The sequence below is a fragment of the Dreissena polymorpha genome, chromosome 2, assembly GCF_020536995.1.
Source record: "Dreissena polymorpha isolate Duluth1 chromosome 2, UMN_Dpol_1.0, whole genome shotgun sequence".
Taxonomy (NCBI): Eukaryota; Metazoa; Mollusca; class Bivalvia; order Myida; family Dreissenidae; genus Dreissena; species Dreissena polymorpha.
This window is the reverse complement of record NC_068356.1, coordinates 26,917,600-26,932,142: the sequence shown is the minus strand read 5'-3', so window position 1 is coordinate 26,932,142 and position 14,543 is coordinate 26,917,600. Positions and strand designations below refer to the sequence as shown.

The following is a 14,543-nucleotide window of genomic DNA, read 5'->3' as shown; positions in this document are numbered from 1 at the left end:
TCTATTTATAACTACCAATTAACTTACACTCTTGCATTCACTGCTAAGACATCATTTGAGAAACTGAATGAATCTTATTATTGTTTTATGCATGATCTGTTCTTCTATTGCTTTGTGCTTGTGATTATCTTCAACAAACAAATCGTCTTAGATGGAACTCCGACACTCGAAAGGAGCTTGATTTAAGGACCAGGTAAAGTCTAAAGAGTCATTATCTAGTACCCACTATCAATTCATATTCAGACTCATGTTGTTTACATTCGACAGAAACCTACCGTAATAACTCTATGTTTTCGGACACTCTAAGTTTTCGGACACCCCCTTTTTTTAGCATAACAAATTATTTTTCGTGACTCTTAATTTTCGGACACACGAGTTTTCGTCCATAATTGATGTCTCTAAGTTTTCGGACAGTATATTTTACAGCGTTATTTTACCAAATTTCGGTCCTGTTTTCGATATCTAATGACACTTCGATCAAGGGGTTTTACAACCAGATTAACATCTTAAAACATGGCAGGTGCATGCCTGAGGGGCAACGGACCATTACATTTGCGTTATTGGGTAAATATCCTTGTAAGCTCATATTAAACAATGGTTTCGCCCGATAGTATAATAAGCGTTATGACGATTACCATGGGTAGTGCCAATTAACATTGATAGTTTTACATGATATGGATGTGCTGGAAACTTGCAAAAATCTGTTATCAAAAGAGGATTTACATAGCAATTAAAGTTGCCAGCCATGTAGAAACAAGTTACTTATCAAATAAAGTACTAATTAATATGTTTCACTAATTTCAATATTATATTTTAGTCGAATTGACATGTCAAAAATTAAGAGGTTCAAAAGATGGTTCGTCCATGATATTTTCTTTTCCGATTTGGTATTCCCTTGTTATAAAAATATGTGTTGATTCTCTATTTATAACTACCAATTAACTCACACTCTTTCATTCACTGCGTTATTTAACCAAATTTCGGTCCTGTTTTCGATATCCAGGGACCTATACAAACAAAATATGTCCCTGCGATATCTAATGACACTTCGATCAAGGGGTTTTACAACCAATGGAAGGAGTAAGACAACAATTATCGGAAATGACCAAACAAAGAAATTATAGTTTGCTTTTTTAATGCGTTAATTAAAGGTTCATACTAGCGAGTATCGGTACATAACATGCTCATCTTTGAACTCGTTGGTCAAAGTACAACCTTGCAGTAACTTTCTGTCAAATAAATAAAGCATTTAAAATTATTTAAAATGCAGTGCAAAAATATATAACTGTAATTTATACTATACGGCATGGTATTTTACAAGCGCGTGCTATTACCGGTAGTCGTTGATACAATTGACGCTTAATTATTTTTAAGTGTCCGAAAACATAGAGCAATTAGGTAATATGATTATTAATCAATGTATTTTTAATTCTTGTATACGATTTATGTAAAATAATTGCAGCAGGACTATGTGAAGTATTCCCGAAGGTCAGTTATGACAAATATAATATTTATAACTTGTCATTTTTAAATTAAAATATTTTCCTGCCAAGTCATAATGGTAAGCGTGGTGTCATATTGTTAATGAGAAAAAACCTTAAAGCTACAAAGATTGACTTGTTTGAAGACATACATTTTGATGAAAATGTGTGGTGTGAAATAATCCTGAAAGACGATGATAAGATACTTATTGGAGTGATTTATCGTAACCCATCATCTACTGAGGCCAATAATGAGAGACTTTTAAAGCTTATAACCCAGTCCTGTGCACTTAACTACAGTCATTACATGTTATTGGGTGATTTCAATTACAAGGATATAGATTAGGAAAACTGAAACAGTAATTACGCAATCAATGCCTCTGGAACGAGATTCTTGGATTGCTCTTTGGATAATTATTTACATCAACATATCAAGACTTTCACTAGAAATCGAGAGGGTCAAACTCCAAGTTGTTTGGATCTTGTTTTCACAAACGAAGAGACCATGATTGACCAGGATTCTTTAAGCATTCAACCACCCATTGGTTTAAGTGACCATTCTGTTTTAAACTTTCAATTAGCCCTTTACTACACAGGAGAGGAAGTTTCGGAAAGTTATCAGTTCTATAAAGGGGATTATGACGCTATCAACAGAGAATTAGCTCAAATAGACTGGGACAATATGAAAGATAAGGATATAGATGAAATGTGGTATTTTTTTAAGATCTCGCTTACTGATCTTGTCAATAAATATGTACCTAAGAGAAAACGGAATGATAAACACAAGAGAAACCCCCTATGGTTCAACAAAAAGTGCAAGGAAGCATTTTTAAAGAAAAATAAAGCGTGGAAGCAGTACAAATATTCGAGAAACAGGGAGAACTATGCTGTCTACGCCTTAACCAAAAATGAGAGTTCATCCACTGTTAAGGACGCTAAAAGAGACTATGAAAGGAAAATCGCCAAGGAAATAAAATGAAACAACAAATCGTTCTGGAAGTATGTGAATTCTAAGAGAAAAACGAGAGACAGTATAAGTATCATTAAAAGAGCAGACGGTTCAGAAGCAAAGTCAGATTTTGAGAAAGCAGAAGTCATGAATTCTTTTTTTAGTAGTGTGTTTGTAAGAAGTGAAGCATTTAATGAGGAAGTGCCAAACGACATACCGTTTTCTATGAGTGATTTTGAGATATCCATTAGTGTTGTTCAAAAAGTGTTGAAAACCTTAAAACCTGATAAATCACCTGGTCCAGATGGTCTTCATCCAAAGGTTTTATTTGAAACACAAGGACACATTTTAAAACCTCTGCATATGATATTTAGGGAATCACTAATAAAAGGAAAATTGCCAGATGATTGGAAGAAGGCTACTGTAGCAACAATATTTAAATCTGGTAATAAGAAATAACCATCGAATTATAGACTTGTGAGTTTGACATCTGTTGTGTGTAAACTTTGTGAAAAAATCATCCGGGATAAATTAATGTCATACTTGTTAAATATGAACCTACTTTCGATCAATTAGTATGGTTTTTGTCCTAAACGTTCATGTAATATTCAATTACTGGAAATTCTCGACAGATGGGCTGAAAGTGTTGATGAAGGATCCCCTATAGATGTTATTTATCTAGATTTCAGCAAAGCCTTTGACAGCGTGGCACATGATAGGCTCTTATTTAAACTAAATTGTCTGGGTGTGCATGGTGTTACCCTGAATTGGTTTGAGAATTTTCTAACAGCACGATCTCAATGTGTAAGGATAGGCCCAGCAACGTCCAATTGGTCTAAAGTCATAAGCGGAGTTCCACAAGGAAGCGTTCTGGGTCCTGTACTTTTTCTTTGCTTTATAAATGACCTGCCAGATGTTGTCAATGGAATAGTCAAAATTTTTGCGGATGATACCAAGATTTACTCAAATGTTAATACCACTACTCAATGTGATGAATTGCAGCAAGATCTGGACAACCTATGTGACTGGAGTTCGAAATGGAAGCTTTCTTTCAATGCCAAAAAATGCAAAGTCATGCATATAGGATCTACTAATGAAAGGCATAGGTATTCAATGCTCGATAAAGATGGAAATTTCATACACCTGGACTTGGCACAATCTGAAAAGGACCTGGGAGTGACTTTCAATGAAAATTTACATTTTGGAGAGCACATATCAAACATTACTTCTAAGGCACAGAGAGTACTAGGACTTATTCACAGATCTTTCGAATACATGGAAACGGAAATGTTGCTTCCTCTCTATAAATCATTAGTTAGGCCTATTCTTGAATATGGATCAAATGTGTGGTCGCCATATCTTAAAAAGGACATTAAAAAGATTGAGGATGTTCAGAGGAGAGCTACACGACTGGTTCCTGCATGTTCTACCCTCCCATATGAAGAAAGACTAAAATTCCTTGGTCTACCAACTCTGGAGTACCGAAGAGATAGGAGTGATATGATTACTCTGTATAAGTCTATTTACGGATTGGACGACCTAAAATGGAGCAATATATTTAACTTGGCTCAAGGGGATTTGAGAGGTCATCACCTAAAATTCATAAAAAAAAAGTGTCATCATAATGTAAAGCTAAATTAATTTGGAGCTAGGACAGTGAACATGTGGAATGCCCTTTCAGAAGAAAATGTCTCTGCAACATCCCTGAATGTGTTCAAATCGCATTTGAACAAAGAGAACTGGAATAAGAAAAAATTTTAATCAACTGTGTAGCGCACTCTATGTCGCGTATAAACATTTTAAAGAAGAGGGGCCACGATAGACTTTGTCTAATATTACGGCCCGAAGATCAAGGTAAATCAAGGTAAATCAAGAACATGAGTATTTCAGAAAAAATTGTTGAAACCTTATCTATTTTTAGGGCAACAATAAATGGTTCTATTGTAGGATTTCAATAACAAAGACAACAGCGAAATTTTAAACATGTATCAAGCTCAAGCACACATTTTCAGAGCAAGTGCACGGTATTTTTCCCATCTTTTTAGGAATGGGACCAGAAACTTTTTTATTAGAAAATTCAATAGTGTTGTTTGGACTTAACTTGGGAAGTGAAGTTGTTCATTTTTAGGTGATCTATTTTTTGAAAAGAAAATATGAGCTATTGTCATCACCTTGGCGTCGGTATCGGTGTCGGCGTCCGGTTAAGTTTTGCGTTTAGGTACACTTTTCTCATAAAGTATCAATGCTATTGCATTCAAACTTGGTACACTAACTTACTATCATGAGGGGACTGGGTAGGCAAAGTTAGATAAATCTGGCTTGCATTTTGACAGAATTACGTGCCCTTTTTATACTTAGAAAATTGAAAATTTTGGTTAAGTTTTGTGTTTAGGTCCATTTTATTCCTTAAGTATCAAAGCTTTTGCTTTCATACTTGCAACACTTACTAATTATCATAAGGGGACTGTGCAGGCAAAGTTATGTAACTCTGACTGGAATTTTGACAGAATTATGTGCCCTTTATATACTTAGAAAATTGAAAATTTGGTTAAGTTTTGTGTTGAGGTCCACTTTTTCCCTAAAGTATCAAAGCCATTGCTTTCATACTTGCAACACTTACTATCGTATGGGGGCTGTGCAGGCAAAATTATGTAACTCTGACTGGCATTTTGACGGAATTATGTGCCCTTTATGTACTTAGAAAATTGAAAATTTGGTTAAGTTTTGTATTTAGGTCAACTTATTTCCTAAAGTATAAAAGCCATTGCTTTCAAAAGCCTTTCATACTTGCAACACTTACTAACTATCGTAAGGGGACTGTGCAGGCAAAGTTATGTAACTCTGACTGGCATTTTTTACAGAATTATGTGCCCTTTTTATACTTAGAAAATTGAAAATTTCAGGGGTTTTTATCTGATTTTGGGGAAAGGGCCTGGCCTTTTTTGAGGGGAAAAAAATCGCGCAAAATGTCGGATTTTGGGGGAAAAAATCACGCGAAACGCCGGATTTTGGGGAAAATAAGGAAAGTCTTAAATAATCAATTCAACATATTTTGCTGTTTTTAAAACAAAATCAAGGCAACAGATAATTTAATTATGCAATATGTTATATTTTCTACACTGGATCAGGTTAACTTATGTATTTAAAGTTTACAAAAAAAAAAAAAAAAAAAAAATATTTTTTTTTTTTAGGGGAAAAAATTGAAGTCTGGGGGAAAATTTACCTGCTGAGGGGAAAAAAAATCTGAGGGGAAAGGGCCGATTTTCGGCGGGTCCCAAAGAAGGAAAAAAAGCCCTGAATTTGGTTAAGTTTTGTGTTTAGGTCCACTTTTTTCCTAAAGAATCAAAGCCATTGCTTTCATACTTGCAACACTTACTAACTATCGTAAGGGGACTGTGCAGGCAAAGTTCAGTAACTCTGACTGGAATTTTGACGGAACTATGGGCCCTTTATACTTGAAAATTTGGTTAAGTTTTGTGTTTTGGTCCACTTTACCCCTAAAGTATCATAGATATTGCTTTCATACTTGGAACACTCGCAAACTATCATAAGGGGACAGTAAAGGACAAGTTGCATAACTCTGGTTGTCATTTTTACCGAATTATGGCCCTTTTTATGTCCCCCACTATAGTAGTGGGGGACATATTGTTTTTGCCCTGTCTGTTGGTCTGTTGGTTGGTCTGTTGGTTGGTCTGTTGGTTTGTTTGCGCCAACTTTAACATTTGCAATAACTTTTGCAATATTGAAGATAGAAACTTGATAATTGGCATGCATATGTATCTCATGGAGCTGCACATTTTGAGTGGTGAAAGGTCAAGGTCATCCTTCAAGGTCAAAGGTCAAATATATGGGTCAAAATTGCTCATTTAATGTACACTTTTGCAATATTTCAATATTCAAGATAGCAACTTGATATTTGGCATGCTCATGGAGCTGCACATTTTGAGTGGTGAAAGGTCAAGGTCAAGGTCATCCTTCAAGGTCAAAGGTCAAATATATGGGTCAAAATCGCTCATTTAATGTACACTTTTGCAATATTTCAATATTCAAGATAGCAACTTGATATTTGGCATGCATGTGTATCTCATGGAGATGCACATTTTGAGTGGTGAAAGGTCAAGGTCAAGGTCAGCCTTCAAGGTCAGAGGTCAAATATATGTGGCCAAAATCGCTTATTTTATGAATACTTTTGCAATATTGAAGATAGCAACTTGATATTTGGCATGCATGTGTATCTCATTGAGCTGCACATTTTGATTGGTGAAAGGTCAAGGTCATCCTTCAAGGTGAAATATATGGGTCAAAATTGCTCATGTAATGTCACTTCTGCAATATTGAAGCTAGCAATTTTATATTTGACATGCATGTGTATCTCATGGAGCTGCACATTTTGAGTGGTGAAGGGTCAAGGTTAAGGTCATCCTCCAAGGTCAAACGTCATATACTGGGACATAGTGTTTCACAAACACATCTTGTTTGACTTAGTGACTTTGAATATATCTGATAATAACATTTTGTGTTTAGATTCACTTTACTTCTAAAGTATCAAGGCTATTGCTTTTAAACTTTAAATACTTTCATGCTATCATGAGGGTTCTGTACCTGGCAAGTTGAATTTTACCTTGACCTTTGAATGACCTTGACTCTCAATGTCAAATTATTGAATTTTGCTAAAATTGCCATAACTTCTTTATTTATGATTAGATTCGATTGATACTTTGACAAAACAACTCTTACCTGACATACCACAATTGACTCCATTCAAACCATCCACCACGCCCCCCCCCCCCACCCCGAATCCCCCCTCAATCCCCCCCATTATTTTTTATTAAATTAAAGATCATCTATTAAATGACCACCACACCCTCACACTATAGCCCCCCACCCCCACCCCCAAAAAATAATTTTTATGCCCCCTGTACGGTGGCATATATCAGTGTGTCAGTCAGTCTGTCTGTCAGTCCGAAAAAAACTTTAACATTGGCCATAACTTATTCACTTTTTAAGATAGCAACTTGATATTTGGCATGCATGTGTATCTTATGGAGCTTCACATTTTGAGTGGTGAAAGGTCAAGGTCATCCTTCAAGGTCAAATGTCAAATTTAGGGTGTCTGTCCGTCCAAAACTTTAACGTTGGCCATAACTTTTGTAATATTGAAGACAGCAACTTGATATTTGGCATGCATGTGTATCTCATGGAGCTGAACATTTTGAGTGGTGAAAGGCAAGGTGAAGGTCATCCTTCAAGGTCAAATGTCAAATATATGGCCTCTGTCTGTCCGAAAACTTTAACATTGGCCATAACTTTTTTCAATATTGAAGATAGCAACTTGATATTTTGCATGCATATGTATCTCATGAAGCTGCACATTTTGAGTGGTGGAAGTTCAAGGTCAAGGTAATCCTTCAAGGTCATCCTTCATGGTAAAAAAAAAGAAAATTCAAAGCGGCATTCTCATGAAGCTGCACATTTTGAGTGGTGGAAGTTCAAGGTCATCCTTCAAGGTCAAGGTCATCCTTCAAGGTCAAAGGTCAAACAACAAATAAAAAATTCAAAGCAGCATTATCATGAAGCTGCACATTTTGAGTGGTGGAAGTTCAATGTCAATGTCATTCTCCAAGGTCAAGGTCATCCTTCAAGGTAAAAGGTAAAAAAAAATCAAAGAGGCGTTATCATGAAGCTGCACATTTTGAGTGGTGTAGGTTCAAGGTCAAGGTCATCCTTCACGGTCAATGTCATCCTTCAAGGTCAAAGGTAAAAAAAATAAAAAAATAATAGCGGCGTTATCATGAAGCTGCACATATTGAGTGGTGGAAGTTCAAGGTCAAGGTCATCCTTCAAGGCCAAAAATTTTTTCAAAGCGGCGTCCTCATGAAGATGCACATTTTGAGTGGTGGAAGTTCAAGGTCAAGGTCATCCTAAGTTCAAGGTCAAGGTCATCCTTCAAGGTCAAAGGTAAAAAAATAAATAAAAAAATATAAAAGCGGTGTTCAAAGCGGCGTTCTCATGAAGCTGCACATTTTCAGTGGTGGAAGTTCAAGGTCAAGGTCATTCTTCAAGGTCAAAACCATCCTTCAAAGTCAAAGGTCAAAAAAATAATTTCAAAGCGGTGTTATCATGAAGCTGCACATTTTGAGTGGTGGAAGTTTAAGGTCATCCTTCAAGGTCAAAGGTCAAAAAAATAATAATTCAAAGCGGCCTTCTCATAAAGCTGCACATTTTGAGTGTTGGAAGTTCAAGGTCAAGGTCATCCTTCTAGGTCAATGGTAAGAAAGAGTTTTTTTCAAACTTGGTTAAAAAACACAAATATTTCTTTTTATTATTTTATTTTTGAAATACCATCCAACCATCCCACCCAAAAATCCCCCCCCCCCCTTCCAAATTATTTTTATATCATTTTTTGCATTTTGTTTTCATTTTTGGAAGATAATGTAATAAATGACAACACCCCCACTCTATACACCCCTCTCCACTCCACCCCTCCATCCTTTGTGATTGAAATTGAGATAGGTCCCTACACCTTTAAACAGAAAAACAGATGAGCGGTCTGCACCCGCAAGGCTGTGCTCTTGTTTTGCTTTGACATATTGCAAAATTGATGGCCCAGTCTCACTATGATGCCGGCGTAGCCCTGGTGCATGATCCGGCATCTACCGGGATGAACCGGGGCTCCACGGGGACGAACCAGGAATGACCAGGGACAACAGGCGCTCCACCGGAAAAGTATTAAAATGTTTAATACCTCCGGGATGAACCATGAGTCACCGGGAAGGACTGTCAATGACCGGCGTGGCACCGGGAACAACCGGGACGGCACCGTTGCTCCACCTGGGCCCATACAGACCCTGGCAGAGCTACGGCAACGCCACGGTGGAGCCCAAGTGAATGCCTGCAGAATCCCAGTATAGCTACGGTACATAAGTAAACTGGCGCTCAGACTGGACACCACCAGCATTCACCGGGGCTCTGCCGGGGCATTACCAGCGATGGGGGTTAAACCGGGGCCTTGCCATAGCTCTGCTGGGGTCTGATGCCAGTATAGCCCCGGTGAGTGCTGGCGTAAGTACCGTATACCGGGGCCTTGCCGGGACGCTGCAGGCTTTCACGGGTGCTCAACTGGAGCATTACCGGCAACAAATGGGGCTCTGCCGGGGCTTCACGGGGATAAACTGTAGCCAGTCTGGGGTTGAGCGGGACTCTGCCCGGCTGTTGACCAGCTTTAACCGGGGCTGTACGGGGAAATAGTATGACCGCGTTAAAAATTTAAATGAATCATCCTGGTTCTCGCCGGTCGACCAGCGTAAGGAAACCGGGATGGACCGGGGCTCTACCGGCAATAGTGAGACTTGGGCTTGAGACTAAAAGTATTTTTTACTATCAAGTTTGCAAAGATTCAACTCATAAGAGCTTGATATTGAAATGAATTGGACATAAGTATTTATTTAAAAAAAAATGTTTTAAACTTTCAATTGGGAATTTTAGGCAGCCATTATCGAAAAATATGTACTTTATGTGATTGGGAATCTTAGAGCCAAATTTTGGCCCTAAATTAAACCAAATAAACTACAATGGAAGATAACGCACATATACAATAATAATAAATATTTTTAATAAATGCACAACACATACATCATTTCAAATATACATCAATTGCAATGAACATCAAACATGTTTTACATGAGTGTCACATGGATGAGGTTTACTTTGGATAAGGTCACCAAAATGTATTTTAAAAATAGCAGCTAGTACAAATGGAATCCAAATCTTGGGACTCTACTTTTGTGTAGTCTCAGGACTCAGTTAACCTTTTAGGAAATGAAGGGGTGTAAAATATTCCACTTGCCTGCTCATATGACAAATAAACAATGCAATCGGTGAGCTTGATTTGTCTTATGCTGATCTGACTAGGAAAGTGAATTGTCAATGTGTAAAACCTGTTAAAAATCATGAAATGGCATAAAAATGATGTGAAATGTTAACTAATCACATTTTTTTTTGTTCGCACCAAAGATATTCCGCCTGAACCTCAACTGTATACATTTAATACCTATTTTATCAGCATTTTGTTTTGATCAATTCATATTAGATTTATGTGAGTTTATTCTAATGAGTTCAGGCATCAGAAGCTTGTCCGGTCATTAACAAAGAAAATGTTAATACGGTTATTGACAAAGGAAATGTTACATACTTCTACTTAAGGACACTTAAGCTGCCTTGTTAAAATCCTAGATAGATATCCATAAGGACAATAATGCTCTGTCATAATCAAATACTTAGCACATAACTTAATGTTTTCTTAAAGGTTTAGTTTAATCTTTATATATGATAGATCAATCTTTCCCAAAACAAATTAAGAGGTACTGTATTGCTATGTATTCATATTATTGGCATCCTGTAATGGTCACACTGTGGTGGTCCTGCAACTGACACAGTGTACTTCCCTGATACCAAAGGTAAGATATTTGAACAGTGTCTACTGAAAATGGGTAAAATGTCAAACACAGTCAGCGTGGTTCCATTCCAGCCTGTGCATTTGCACATGTTTTTTCGGAACTGCCCATGCATGTACACATATGGCACAAAACCCATTTTTGCATGGCACTACTAATTTTATGGTGGACCAATACACAGTGTGAAATACCTCTTTGAAAGGACAGATTCTCAGAATACCTGTCCTCTCAAAGAGAATTTATATAAAAAATTAGGTCTTCAAAAGTGTCATAAATACTGGTTTATTCAAATGTAAAAAATAATATGTGTTTATTGTACACAGTGCAGCAATGTTTTCCCGGCTGTAAGTAACAATAAATAAGAAAATAAAAGTTTGAATTTTGTTCCTTTTCTTTTGGTTTGTATGTTAATATGTTTTGAATGAAGACAAATCCAACCATGATTTGTTTATAGTTTAGAGGTTCGACATTTATAAGTATATTAGACACTTGTATTCTTATTTGTTGTTTCAATCTTTGATAAACTGAATCAAACCTTACTAAATCTTTAGTGTATGCTGTCCAAAACTGGAAACCATTATGAGCAAAAATCTTAGTATTATTGTAACAGTATATAACAAGATAAGTATAATAATGTATTAAGTCTTTAACAATTTTTTATGAAAGCATTTTGCAATGTTCTTTTTTACTCCTGCAAATGAGCTGTCTTGTTACATTTTGATGCAAATGTAACTGCAAAGCTGAATAAATTATATATGTATATAGAACACAAATTGTGTTAAATCACATAGTAATTCACTAAAATGTATATTAGAACATTTTAAAATTTAACTAGTATGCACAAACAAAATAACTCTGTGCTTTGGTATTTTGACCCCTGGAAATTTCATATGATTCCTAATGTATGTGGTCTTATAATCCCTGATTTTGAAAATCTATCAAAATCACTGCTTAAAATTCTGCTGGGAATTCGTTACCAAAAAGTCTTGTTAAATTGGAAGTTATGTTTATTGAACATACTTCTTGTCTGTATAGTTGTACATTTTTTTAAATTCATAACATACACATTAAGTAACTCATTTAAAACTGTAGCTTGTAATGCACTCCTATAGCTAGTGATTTATGAATTCTATGGTTCATCAGATCACTTATAACCATACTGATATTTTCCTTTGTCCTTAAAAATATATCAAAATTTCATTTTGGTGGCATCATGCCAAAAAATGAGTCTTATACCATAATGCAGCCTGTGTAGACTAGACTGCACATTCAGGAACTTTGTTCAAGAGCTACCTTGTCCGCTATAAAGCCATGCAATGTTTCTTGGTCTCATTAGCCACCAGGGTAGCTCCAGACCAGACATATGGCACACCAGGGTAGCTCCAGACCAGACATATGGCATAGGAGCAGTTTTCGCATAACACTGCTCAGACAGTAATGCCATGGGTAAACAAAGGTTTATACTCTCATTTTGAAATGGGACTAGTATAATTCATGTTGTATAAATAGAATCTAGTGTCTTTTATTTTTTCAATTAATGGACATTAAAGCCCAATATATGTTCATGTTGAAAAATGTTTATAATCTTCACCTGGGTTAAACATTTACTGATTTAAAATCTTTACTCAGATGTTTTGCACGTCAAGCATATTGAATTAAGTATACCAGTAAGTCTTATCAATTGTTGTCATATTTAGTGCACACTATAAGGGACTCCTTCACAGATTTTGGCATTTTTCAAAGTTCATCATTAAATGCTTTCAATTGATAAATTTAAACATCAAAATGCCAGAAGTTAAGTTAAAAACATGAATAAAATTTAGAAAAGAAAAAAAACAAGATGAACAGTTTGCACCATCTGGGATTGAATAATGTGTTACCTCCAAACATGAATGCTGTGTTTCTCAGGAATTTAATCTAATCTTTCCAACAAGGCTTGATTTATTACCAGTAAACAGTGTTAAGGCAATACTGCAGGTACTAGTCTATGGCGTCATCATATAATTAATTTAAGGTATACTGCAGCTATAGTTTATCACGTCACAGATTTGGACTTTCAAAATGAAATAAACACATTAAGTTGGGTTGGGATGAGGTGGGGCCAGTATGGTGCATTGGCCATAACTTTTGCAATATTAAAGATAGCAACTTGATATTTGGCATGCATAATATCATGTATCTCATGGAGCTGCACATTTTGAGTGGTGAAAGGTTAAGGTCATCCTACAAGGTCAAAGGTCAAAAAAACAAATCCAAGAGAAGTAATAAGCTTTAAAGGGAGGTAAGTAATGAACCTGTCAAATGATATTTTTTTTAGAAATAAATCAAAGCGGCGCAGGAGGGAGCATTGTGTTTCTGACAAACACATCTCTTGTTTTATGTTATTGTCTCCTACCGGTTTCACTGGAGGCGACTTATGGTTTGCGCTCTGTGCGTCCGTTAGTCAGTCTGTCAGTCCGTGAGTCTGTCACACTTTTATGGATTCTGCGATAACTTTAAAAGTTCTTCATATTTTTTCATGAAACTTAAAACATAGATAGATGGCAATATGGACATAATGTACGAACATTTTGTTCCTACGTCAAAAATTCTGGTTGCTATGGCAACAAATATAAAAAAATATAAAAATTCTGACAATGGTGGAGCCAGTATACATGTATGTTGCTTGGCAATAGTCTTGTTTTACATTAACTTGTTCATTTCTACACCGATTCACTTCCAATTGATACTGAACATCTCTTATGACAATACGGTCAATCTCAACTATGAATGGCCCCATTACCAACCCTGGGGTGCCCCCTGGGTCAGACATGCGGCGCCATTTCTAGTTTAATATATTACATAACATGTATTTGTAACTAACTAGTCTCATTATACTTAACAAAGGGCTAGTTTTTGAATTGATGGTATATACATGTAAGAACTCTGAAATTTGCTTATTCTCTAAAAACTTGTCAGCTTAAATTTTGATTAAAAAGTCAGCCTTTTACAAAAAGAGGCATTATTTGCATGCATGATACATGATGTACGGTATTATTATCTCATTAAGGCACTTACACTATTACCCCATCACACCTACACTATTACCCCATCACACCTACACTATTACCCCATCACACACTTTTTTCAACAAATACAAAAGAGCCTCCTTTGCCTTGTGGTTATAATTTTTAAACTTTTTAAAATATTGCGAGTTTTGTTGCTATTTTTGTTGCTAATAAAATTTTTCAAAAATAGGACAATTTGTGAACAAGTCTCTTAAACGTCATCAAGATATTACCAGCTGTATGGATAATTTGTATTGGTTATTACGTATTGGTTGCAAGAAGACATATCACAGCAGGGCAAGATGAGGTTATGTTGTGCTTTAATTATTTCTATTCAATTTGTTTTGAGTATTAAACATTTAAGGTTTATCTACATGTATTACAAATGGGGAAATGATTAGCGCAATACTAGCCCTAACCCCAACCACATGGCCTGATTTGAAAACAGTTATCAGCTGAGGCTTTTATATTATCATACAAAATTATTTTGCTAGAACATTTTGTTCTCTATTATAAATTCATAATAATTGAATCTATTGGCATTGCAGCTTATACAAAATTAAATACTTAGTCACAATTTACCTTGTTTATGTGATTTATGTGTATGCAGATA

The 14,543-nt window shown here is 35.9% G+C and overlaps 1 protein-coding gene across 1 annotated transcript in view; it reads left to right on the top strand.

The window, feature by feature from the left end:
* Positions 1 to 50: 50 nt before the first annotated feature.
* The window catches only part of LOC127866330 (uncharacterized), a 63,981-nt gene continuing 49,488 nt past the window's right edge, over positions 51 to 14,543 (top strand). The window contains exon 1 of the mRNA XM_052406801.1: positions 51 to 193. The gene's annotated coding sequence lies outside the window, so the exon portion shown is untranslated. The remainder of the gene's footprint in view (positions 194 to 14,543) is intronic.